The sequence below is a fragment of the Coturnix japonica genome (assembly GCF_001577835.2).
Source record: "Coturnix japonica isolate 7356 chromosome 4 unlocalized genomic scaffold, Coturnix japonica 2.1 chr4random350, whole genome shotgun sequence".
Lineage (NCBI taxonomy): Eukaryota > Metazoa > Chordata > Aves > Galliformes > Phasianidae > Coturnix > Coturnix japonica.
This window is the reverse complement of record NW_015439533.1, coordinates 542,627-552,139: the sequence shown is the minus strand read 5'-3', so window position 1 is coordinate 552,139 and position 9,513 is coordinate 542,627. Positions and strand designations below refer to the sequence as shown.

General features: G+C 51.1%; 1 long non-coding RNA gene across 1 annotated transcript; it reads right to left on the bottom strand.

The window, feature by feature from the left end:
• Nucleotides 1–336: 336 nt before the first annotated feature.
• On the bottom strand, nucleotides 337–9,407 carry LOC107306847. Its single transcript, XR_001552276.2, has 2 exons — nucleotides 6,077–9,407; nucleotides 337–3,431 (listed from the first exon to the last, which is right to left on the bottom strand). It is a non-coding gene; the product is annotated as an uncharacterized LOC107306847 (long non-coding RNA).
• Nucleotides 9,408–9,513: the final 106 nt, after the last annotated feature.

Here is a 9,513-nt window from a genome sequence, read left to right as displayed (position 1 = left end):
AACCTTTTGCTCAGCTACAGCACACAAATGCTACAAAAGCAGGAACAACCCGCAAGCTCTGGGTCTGTTTGTCTTGCACAGGCATGCACTAACTGCGTTTGATGGTACCCCCCATCCTTGATTTCCTTCCCTGCTTCTTGTCTGATGACGCTGCTGAGCCAGGAACAAGCTGCCCAGTGTGGCAGAGCATGGTGCAGAGCTGTGCTGGGACCTCCTCCCCTTCCTCTGCTGCAGCTTGGTGTGCAACCTCACCCACTTCTCTGACAGACCTGCTGATCCCACGCATGCCATTGGGATGCTCTGGCACGGGATGTGCCTCCAACCCAAAGCTCCTTCCCACCTCCCAAGGAAAAACAAAGCAACCCAAGCATCTCCAGCAAAGCTGCCCAGCAGACAGCAGGGAATGCAAACAGCTTCTGGCTGCTCCCCTGCACTCCCGTCCTAAGTAAGAGACCCCACGAGGACTGGCTGGGAAATCAGTGCATGACACACGTGAGTGTGCACAGGATTGTGCAAAGCAGTGGGGTTCCATGAGTTTGTGTGTGTGTATTTGTGCACAGGTGCTGTTGCACATATTTGTGTCCATGAGTGTACAAACCAGTGGTGTTGCTCAGGTGTGTGTAGGTCTGTGGGTATGTGTGCAAGGACGAGCATGCACATATATGTACGTGCACAGGGGTGTGCAGAGTGTTGGAGCTGCACAAGGACATTGTGGTACCGGTGTGTGCGTGCACTTTGGGAGTGAAAGAAAGGGGCTGCACATGTGTCTGTGTGTGCGCACAGGGCTGCACTAAGGGATGTGGTTGCGTGAGTGTGTGTGAGCACATGGATAGTGCATGGACGCGGTGGCACAATTGTGTGCTTGCACAGGGGTGTGTGAGGAGTTGGGTTGCACACAGGTGCAGACAAAGGGATGTTTTGTGGTATTTGTTGGCACGTAGGTGTTCCCAGGGGTGGTTTGCACATGTCTGTGAATGCAAAGGAGGGCACAAGATGTGGTGCGTGCACGTGGGTGTGCAGAAGGGGCAGAGCATTGCACGTGTGTGCGTGTGCACATGGATAGGCGGAAGGCTGGGGTGCAGGCTGACCTCTGCTGAGGTGAGTGGGGGCTCAGGGTGTTGCTCAGTGGTAGATTTGTTCACACTGAGTTCTAACAGGAAACTCGCACACCCTTTTTGTTTCAGCTGTGCCAGCGCTGTGATCCCTTGCTGCTGGGATGGGGTGTTGGAAGGATGGTGTGCATGTCTAGCTCCTGTCTCTCTTGCAGGAATCACGTGTAGAGAAAAAGGGATGTTTGGGCCAGGTGACTGTAAGAAGGCTGGCTGCTTTGGATGGTGGCAGCTGATGGAAACAGGTGCTCTGGGGACCGTTCAGCTTTTAACAGAAGTCAGGGGTCCTGCAGCAAGAACGACTAGGTTCTCAAATGGCTTCAAACGTGCACACCGAGTACGTCTGTCCTGCCGTGCCATCTCTGCTTCTTTTTGATGAAAGCATTTTCATGACCACGTGTTGGGCCTGTTTGCTTGTAGAAGGAGGAATGTTAGGTGCAGTTCTCACTGAGAACTTCTGCTAGGATTTCTGTGTAATTTGAATCATGAGTGTTAGCACAGTGAGGTGAAGGAGGGCCCTGGAAGCAAATTTGGTGCTGTTGAAGCACTGTGCGACAAGCAGGTGGGAGGTAACACGTGCTGGCAGACGTGGAAACCACTTTGGGATTGAGGTGTGGAGGAAAGGAAAGGCGATGATGGAGCTGATGGCAAAGAGCTTTCTGGGGAGGCTTGTTGCTTGCTTGGGACTGTATCCGATCAACTTCTTGTTTAGTGGTGTCCATCCGGGGTTTGTGGAGCAATCTGCATCCCAGGGTCTGTGTGGTAGGACTGGGGTTTGGGCCAGGCCAGGGCGAATCCAGTGTGCTTTGCTCTCGTTCTTAGTGCTTGTTTTTGCTCAGGAGGGCAGGTGGCAATCCTCATGGAGCAAGGCCTGCGGGTGGGGTTTGCAGAGAAAGAGGTCCTGCAAGCCTTGTGTGACACCCATGAAGCTGCATCGAGGCTGCATCGGTGTAAAACAAGGGAAATCCACAGAGATCTGAAGGTGGGTTGTGGGCTCGAGTTATGCCGGATGGGATGTGCGTGCTCCTTTACGTGTGCGTTGTCCTCCTACTGTAGGCAGGTGGCCTTGGAAAGCTGGTACCGTGTTTCTGTTGTCGGGATAAGTGGATATCAACTCTTTTCTCTATTGAAAGATTTAACAAAAGAGCCTCTCCTTGCTTTGTACCGTATGTGAGTGTCACAAAGTTGACAACGTTTTTGATAGAGTTGTTATGGGAGTCCAATGGATTTGAGACCTGACTTGAAGCCCATGGGCATCATCCAGGACTTGGGGTAAGAGGATGAGGCGTAGGAACAAGAACCTCTTTGGTCCGTATTAGCTCCTGCCGTTCCCCTTTTTGGGGGGGAATCAATGTGGGCTTCTCTGTCTAAAGAACAGACTCATTGTGCAGCCTGTGAATGAATTCATTCTCACCTGCTGATTGGTGCTCTTCTCTAGATGGAGCTGCAGTGGAAATGGACACTTGTGGTCTGATGTCCGGCCCCCTCCCACATGCTCAGATCATCTGAATTAGCAAGACCTGGCTCTTGGTTGGTGAGTTGTTTTTTCTCGGTGTGGAGACACATCTTCCAGTTGTACCTCGTGTTATATCTGTTGTGCTGACCTCTTGAGCTCCAATCTTGACTGGAAATGCAGCTTGTGGCTGTGTTCACAGGGTAAGGTTTTCTTTCCTGAACTGTTTCCTCTCAGGTGCTGTCTGATTCTTCTGCACTGTGCCTCCAGCTGTGTGATGTGCTCTACATGAAGCGCTGATATTGTGCACTTACCCTTGCCTTGCATGTCTCATGCCCAATAATTCACGTTGTTTGAAAGCACCATCTTAGAGGCAACCTTAATTTCTCCAGCCCCGAGCTTTGTGCCACAAAAGCTCTCCTGCTTCTAACTGTGATGTAAGACCATATTGTGTCTACATTATGTCAGGCTCTTTTTCCCTTTTCTTTTGAAGTTAAGAAAAAGAATTTCTGGACCAGAAGAGAAAGAAATGCAGCAGTCTTCCCTGCACCACTCAGTCTGGACAAGTTGCCAAGTGCTCCTCTTTTTTCTGATCCTGTGCTGCATCCAAAGATGCGTCATCAGCAGGTGATCCTGACCCTCCACTCTGCGCTGGTGAGGCCTCACCTGGAGCACTGCATCCAGATGTGGAGTCCTCAGTGCAGGAGAGACATAGAGCTGTTGGAGCACATCCAGAGAAGGGCCACAAAAAATGATCCAAGGGAACACCTCTCTTACGTAGTCAGGCTGATAGAGCTGGGGCCGTTCCATTTGGAGGAGTGAAAGATCTGAGGTGGCCTGGTAACAGCCTTTCAGTACCTAAAGGGAAGCTACAGGAAAGAACAAGGGAAGACTGAGGTTTGATATTTTCCTTATATCTTTTACAGTGAGAGTGGCGAGGCAATGGAACTTGTTGCAGAGAGCTGTGGTGGATGCACTGTCTCTTTCAAGGAGAGGCTGGAACAGGCTTTGAGCAGCCTGATCTAGCTGTGGATGTTCCCATTCATGTGGGGGATTTGGACTAGATCATCACAAATGATCCCTTCCAACCCTAAGGGGTCTATGGTCTGATACCTGAAGCCATGAGACACGATGACAAAAAAGACGTTGATGGTCTGGTGTGCAATCAGGGCAGGCAGTGAAGCCTGTGTGCTCAGCAGCTCTGAAGAAACCCACTGAGTGTTCTGGTCAGGAAGATCCACATCAATCACAGAGCATCTCTGTGCCAGTCCCAGTATTCAGCAGACCAGAGACCTTGCTTCATCACACTATTGGGTCCCACAGCTGCAGAGGTAGCTATTTAATGGGGGCCAGGAGATGAGAGGAAGAGGGGTGGGGGTTCAGGTATCATACTGATCAGGAAACAAATAGCATCCCTTATCAATTTGGACGAGACACGTGGGTTGATCCTGACTGAAGCAGTCCAGTAGAGGACAATCCTTTGTTTTCTATAAACACAGAGCCAGATGTGCCACAAAAACAGAAAGAACTCTAAGACCCCGAGGTGGTCAGCCAAAATGTGCTCTGAGAATGATGCCCTGGGATCCATTACCACTGACAAACTTGAAAGGGATATGCAGTAGAGTACCAGGCAAAACGGGAACAGAATACTTGTGTTTATTATGCTCAAGTGGTGGAGACTGTATTACACTAAGTGAGGAGGAAGAAAGCAGACACTGGGGTCCAGGAGTTTTTTTTAACCTCATTTCACACAGCCAGGTAGATGCACCTCACCCTGTCACCAGCCATATAGCTTATTGGGCTGGGAAAACAGACCTCATGGAGTGAGGTGAGCCCCTTGTCACCCCCATTCCATCCTTAAGAGAGCTTCCCAAAGCCACTGCAAAACCTGCCTGCATACAAGCAGTGCATGAACAAGGGGCTCATGATGTTCCACTACCTGCTCCACAGATTTCACAGTGCTTATACCACTGGTTAGAGGATCCCTGGCAATCTGTAAATGCCATTGAGCTGCAAAATGAGATCAGAAGAGACACAGAACATAACTTAATAAGTCATGATGCACAGAGCGCCCTTAAACAACTCTGCGTGGGTGGAATTAATACATAACACTGTTAACTACAGTCAGGAGGGGGGCTGGGACAACGTGGGAGCAGAGGAACCAAGTTTGGAATCCCAGGTTGGAGACTGTGAGACAAGAATCATGAAATAGGGAACAGAGGCTCAACCAGAAGATAATGAGCTTAAAAAGAGCCCCTTTATGAAAAAGAGCAGTAGCTCTGGGCATTCCCAGAACTGCAATGCTCAGTCAGCCAATCACCATTATCTTAGCACTGACTGAAGTGCTCCAGAAATAACAGTGACAGGAAAGAATGTATGTCAGTCCCACTATTACCAGTTAAGAAAAAGGGACATAACACCCTCTCCGCAGGGCTGCTCTCAAGGAGATCTTACCTCAGTTTGTATAAATACCTGGGGCTGCCCTGACCCAAGTGCAGCACCCTGCACTTGGCCTTATTGAACCTCATTAGTTTTACACATGCATACTTCTCCAGCCTGGAGATTTAGGGGGAAGGCAATTCCCTTGGTGGGACCTGAGCCCAAACTCAAATAAGTCAAAGGCCGACCAAGTTTGTGGGTCCTTGACAGGGTTACATGAAGTTCATATGGGTTGGCAAAATTTCACACAGGCTTGCTTAAGATCACACTGCGTCACAGGCTTTGCTTTGGTTCACTGAAGTCCACAAAGTTTTGCTGACCGCTTCCAACCCAAACCTTTTTATGACCCTATGAATATTGAACCCAAACTCTCCTTTTCCCATCTCCTGGGCACTGTTTATAAGCCAGCTCTGCAGTTGAAGGAACCGATGGCTCAAAGAAAGTGGGTCCTCTGGCTGCTGTGTGCTGGGACTGCAAAAATGAACTCTGTGACCCCTGAGGGACAGCCCAGGGATCCTCTGCACTGGAACACCTGGTGCTGCAGCTGAGCCTGATGGACCTGCACAACAAAGCAGCCATGATGCATCGATGCTTCCTATGCAGGTGAGTTACATTCTTCCATTGGTAAACCTGGATGGAGAGCTGCAGTTTTCATTGATCTCTGTGGAAACAAGGTAACAGGCCACACAAACCTCAAAACTGCATCTTTGTGCAGTGTCTGCCTGCATAGAACTGCAAGGGCTTAAAACTACCCATTTTGTGGCAATAAAGAGAATAAAAATCCAAAAGTGAAACTTGGAGTTAACGAAAGACACTTGGAAACAAATACTTTAAATATGAACGAGACAGAGGCCGAGCAAACATTAATATGGCCCTATGCTTTTCTGCCAAGGTGCTTTAATGTCATTATTCTTAAATCTGCTGGGCAGTTACACTTTGCTGTGTGAACATTTAAAAACAATGCAACAGATGCTGGCAAAAAGCAAAACAGAACTGTGTTTTCTCACAGACATTCATAAGCACTGAGCGCAGCTTTCCTGGGTTTGGAGCCCCCCCCCATCACAACAGAACTCACCGCCCGGGGCAGCGCCGCGATTCCTCCCCGTCCCGTCTGTTTTCTTTCCGCGGTCTCTGCTGCCACCTTGTGGTCACAGCGTGGAACTGCCGCTGTCCGTTCCTTAGTTCTGCCGGCCGCAACACGCGTGCGCGTAGAAATGCGGAAGTGGCGTTTTAACCGCTCTACGCAGCTAATCCGCCGCTCTCTATTGCGTTCAGTCCTCCAGGTAATAGCGCACATGCGCCCGACAACTGACAGCTGGCTCTGTCCGCCTTTTTATGCCCGAGCCCACCACGGGAACGGTCCGGTTCGGCTCACGGCGGCCCCTGAGCGCCTCGTGCCGTCCAGTTTGGTCACTGCCGCCGTGGATCAGCAAACGTCGCCTCCCAGCCCGGCCCCGCAGCCGCCCAAAGGCTCCTTCAGCGGCGGAGGAATTGGAGCAGCTCGGAGCTTCAAGGTCGCGGTTCTGGCGTGAAGCGGCACCGGCACCGCAGCATCCCCAGGGGCGCCATAGTGAGCGCCGCACCACGCGTGTCTGGGTCTCGGCCCCGCACCCCCCCGCGGCGCCGTGCGGCATCGTGCCGCACACAGGTTTTCGGGTGCGCACCTACAGCTGTATTTTCGACTCCTCATTTCGCGTGCGACGGGCGCAGGGTTCGCAAGGAGCCAAAGCTGCCCGTGCACGGGGCGCAAAACAGCCCGAGGAAATAAAGAATTGCGGGCTGTGGCACCGTGGGTTGGAAGAGAGAAAAGGAGCGCTGAGCCGGCGGTCCAAATGTCTGTTCGCCCGCACCTCGCGGCACCGTAGAAATGGATGCTGTCTATAGGGGTCCTGGCTCACGTGCACTGTTGTCTGGAGGACTAAGCACAAGAAAGATCGGCGGATTTGTAGTGCAAATAAAACGTCCGCGCACCGTTTCTGCGTGCCCGCGCAACCTGCGGCAGCACAAACACACGGCCGCAATTCCACCGAGCGGCCACGAGGTGGCAGCACAGACGGCGGAAAATACTTTTCCGAGCGGATCGACGGGCGCCCGCAGCGCGGAGCTGGAGCTCCGCTCTATTTGTCGTGAGGGCGGAGGAAAGAAGCAGTTGGGAGGGGGGAGAGGAGAAAAAATACGTGAATTAAAAAAAGACACAGAAAACCAAGGAAACCTTTTCCATTCCCAGCAAAGCTGTGCTAAGCGCTTATGAATATCTGTTAATAAATAATCAAATTACATGTTTGCATGAAAAAGCTGCCATCACTTGGACGGATGTGAGCAGTGAAGCCAAAGATGGCATGGAAGAATTAACAGAGCAACGCAAAACAGCCGAGCAATGAACGGCTTCTGTACCTGGCCTCACCGCTCTGAGATTCCACCCGGTTCACCCAAGCCTTGTAAACGTCCACGGGATCAAAGCCATAAGCACCGAGCTGCTCAGCTCCACACAGACCAACCCAACGTGCCCACAGACCAACAGAACCAAGTGGGACAGCCAGTAAAAACGTCAAACAAAGCACCTGATTCTCAGCCTTCTTGTTTCTTTTTGAAAACCCAGAGGGCTCCCTGTCAGCTCCAGCTCTGGTGAAGCCCAGGCTGGCAGTCTGTTGCAAGTCCTTGTTACTAGAACTCCTGCAAGGAGGAAAACCTGCAAGTCTGGGGGGGATATTTTCCAGTGAGTCGGAGCAAGTGAGACCCGAGGCCAGGAGCTCTTTGCGCTGACTGACTGCTGCTGGCCTTGATTCATTCTGTTGGTCTCTCAGCAGCAGTACATTTTCCACCCATGAATCCTGGAGCTGCTCACAACAGACACAAAGTCTGAGGGACTCGGCAACTTCTTCATCTCTTTCTTCTCTGCTAACTGCTCGTCACATAGTCCTGCAATGTCTGGTTTGTCAGGAAGGGGTTGGGGATGTGCCCCCCGCCCTCTCCAAGCACACACCGTGAGCAGGGATCAGCTGCAGAACCTCCTGAGGAACCCAAACATCCAGAAGTCTGTGGGTCCTCATAGGGATTTAGCTGACGTACTCACCAAGCCACTATCAATGACGTTTGAAGAGTTGTGGCAATCGGGTGAAGTCCCTGGTGAGCAGAAACAAGACCTCACAGACATTTTTAATACATGTAAAGGATGACCCAGGAAACTACCAGCCTGTTTGTCTCGCCTCTCTGCTGAGAAGGATCTTGGCACAGATCCTCATGGAAGCTATGCTATGGCACATGGAAAGTACAGATGTGATACGGGAGGGCAAATTCTGCTTGACAAACCTTTCATGATGGCATCTCTGCATCAGTGGACAAGGGAAGAACCACTGATGTCATCTATCTGGACTTCAGTAAGGCCTTTGACACAGTACCCCACAACATCCTTCTCTCCAAATTGAAAAGATACAGATTTGATGAGCTGACTCCTCAATGGATGAAAAACTGGCTGTAGAATCAAGTCCAGAGAGTGGGCACAAATGGCTCCACATTTGGAGGGAGATCAATGACAAGTGGTGTCTCTTGGGGGTCGGTGCTGGGGCCAATACTCTTTAATATCTTCATCAGTGACATCAGCAGTGGGGTTGAGTGCACCCTCGGCAAGTCTGATGATGATGCCAAGCTGCAGAGTGTGGCTGACACACCAGAGGGACGGGATGCCATCCAGGGGGACCTGGACAGGCTGAGCAGTGGGCCCAGGTGAACCTCATGAGGTTCAGCAAATCCAAGTGCAAGGTCTTGCACCTGGGTCGAGGCAACCCCCATTACCAATTAAAGCTGGGGGATAAAAAGACTGAGCTTAGTCCTGCCCAAAAAGACTTGGGGATACTGGCGGATGGCAAGCTGGACATGAGACCAGCAATGAACCCTCACAGCCCAGAAACTTGTGTTGCATCAAAAGAAAGCACTGCCGGCAGTGCTGGGAAGGTGATCCACCCCCTGCTCCGTGCAGGTGGGGCCTCACATGGAGTACGGTGTCCAGATATGGAGTCCTCAGTGCAGGAGAGACACGGAGATGTTGGAGCACATCCAGAGGAGGACCACAAATACAAACCAAGGGATGGAACATCTCTCCTATCAGGACAGGCTGAGGGAGCTGGGGCTCTTCACCCTGGAGAAAGGAAGGCTGTGAGGTGAGCTGAGAGCAGCCTGTCAATATGTGAAGGGCACCTGTGGAAAAGAAGGGGACGGACTCTTTAGAAGGGTCTGCTGTGACAGAACGAGGGGAAAGACAGAAACCATCGGAAAAGCCACTGGACAGTCAGGATCTGAGAAGAGGTGAGCAATGTCTTTCCATCTCTTGGAGATCTGATACACCGCAAATATTCTCTGCTGATAAATTAGGAAAAGCTTTTCTCCAAAACTAAATGTGACTAATTGTGTTTGCTGGGGAAAAAAAAAAAAAAAGGGCGGGGGGGGGGGGAGAAGGGGTTCTTCTCTTTGCATATATATCTTCTTATATGCTTATGCCCATTCTCCTGACAGGGT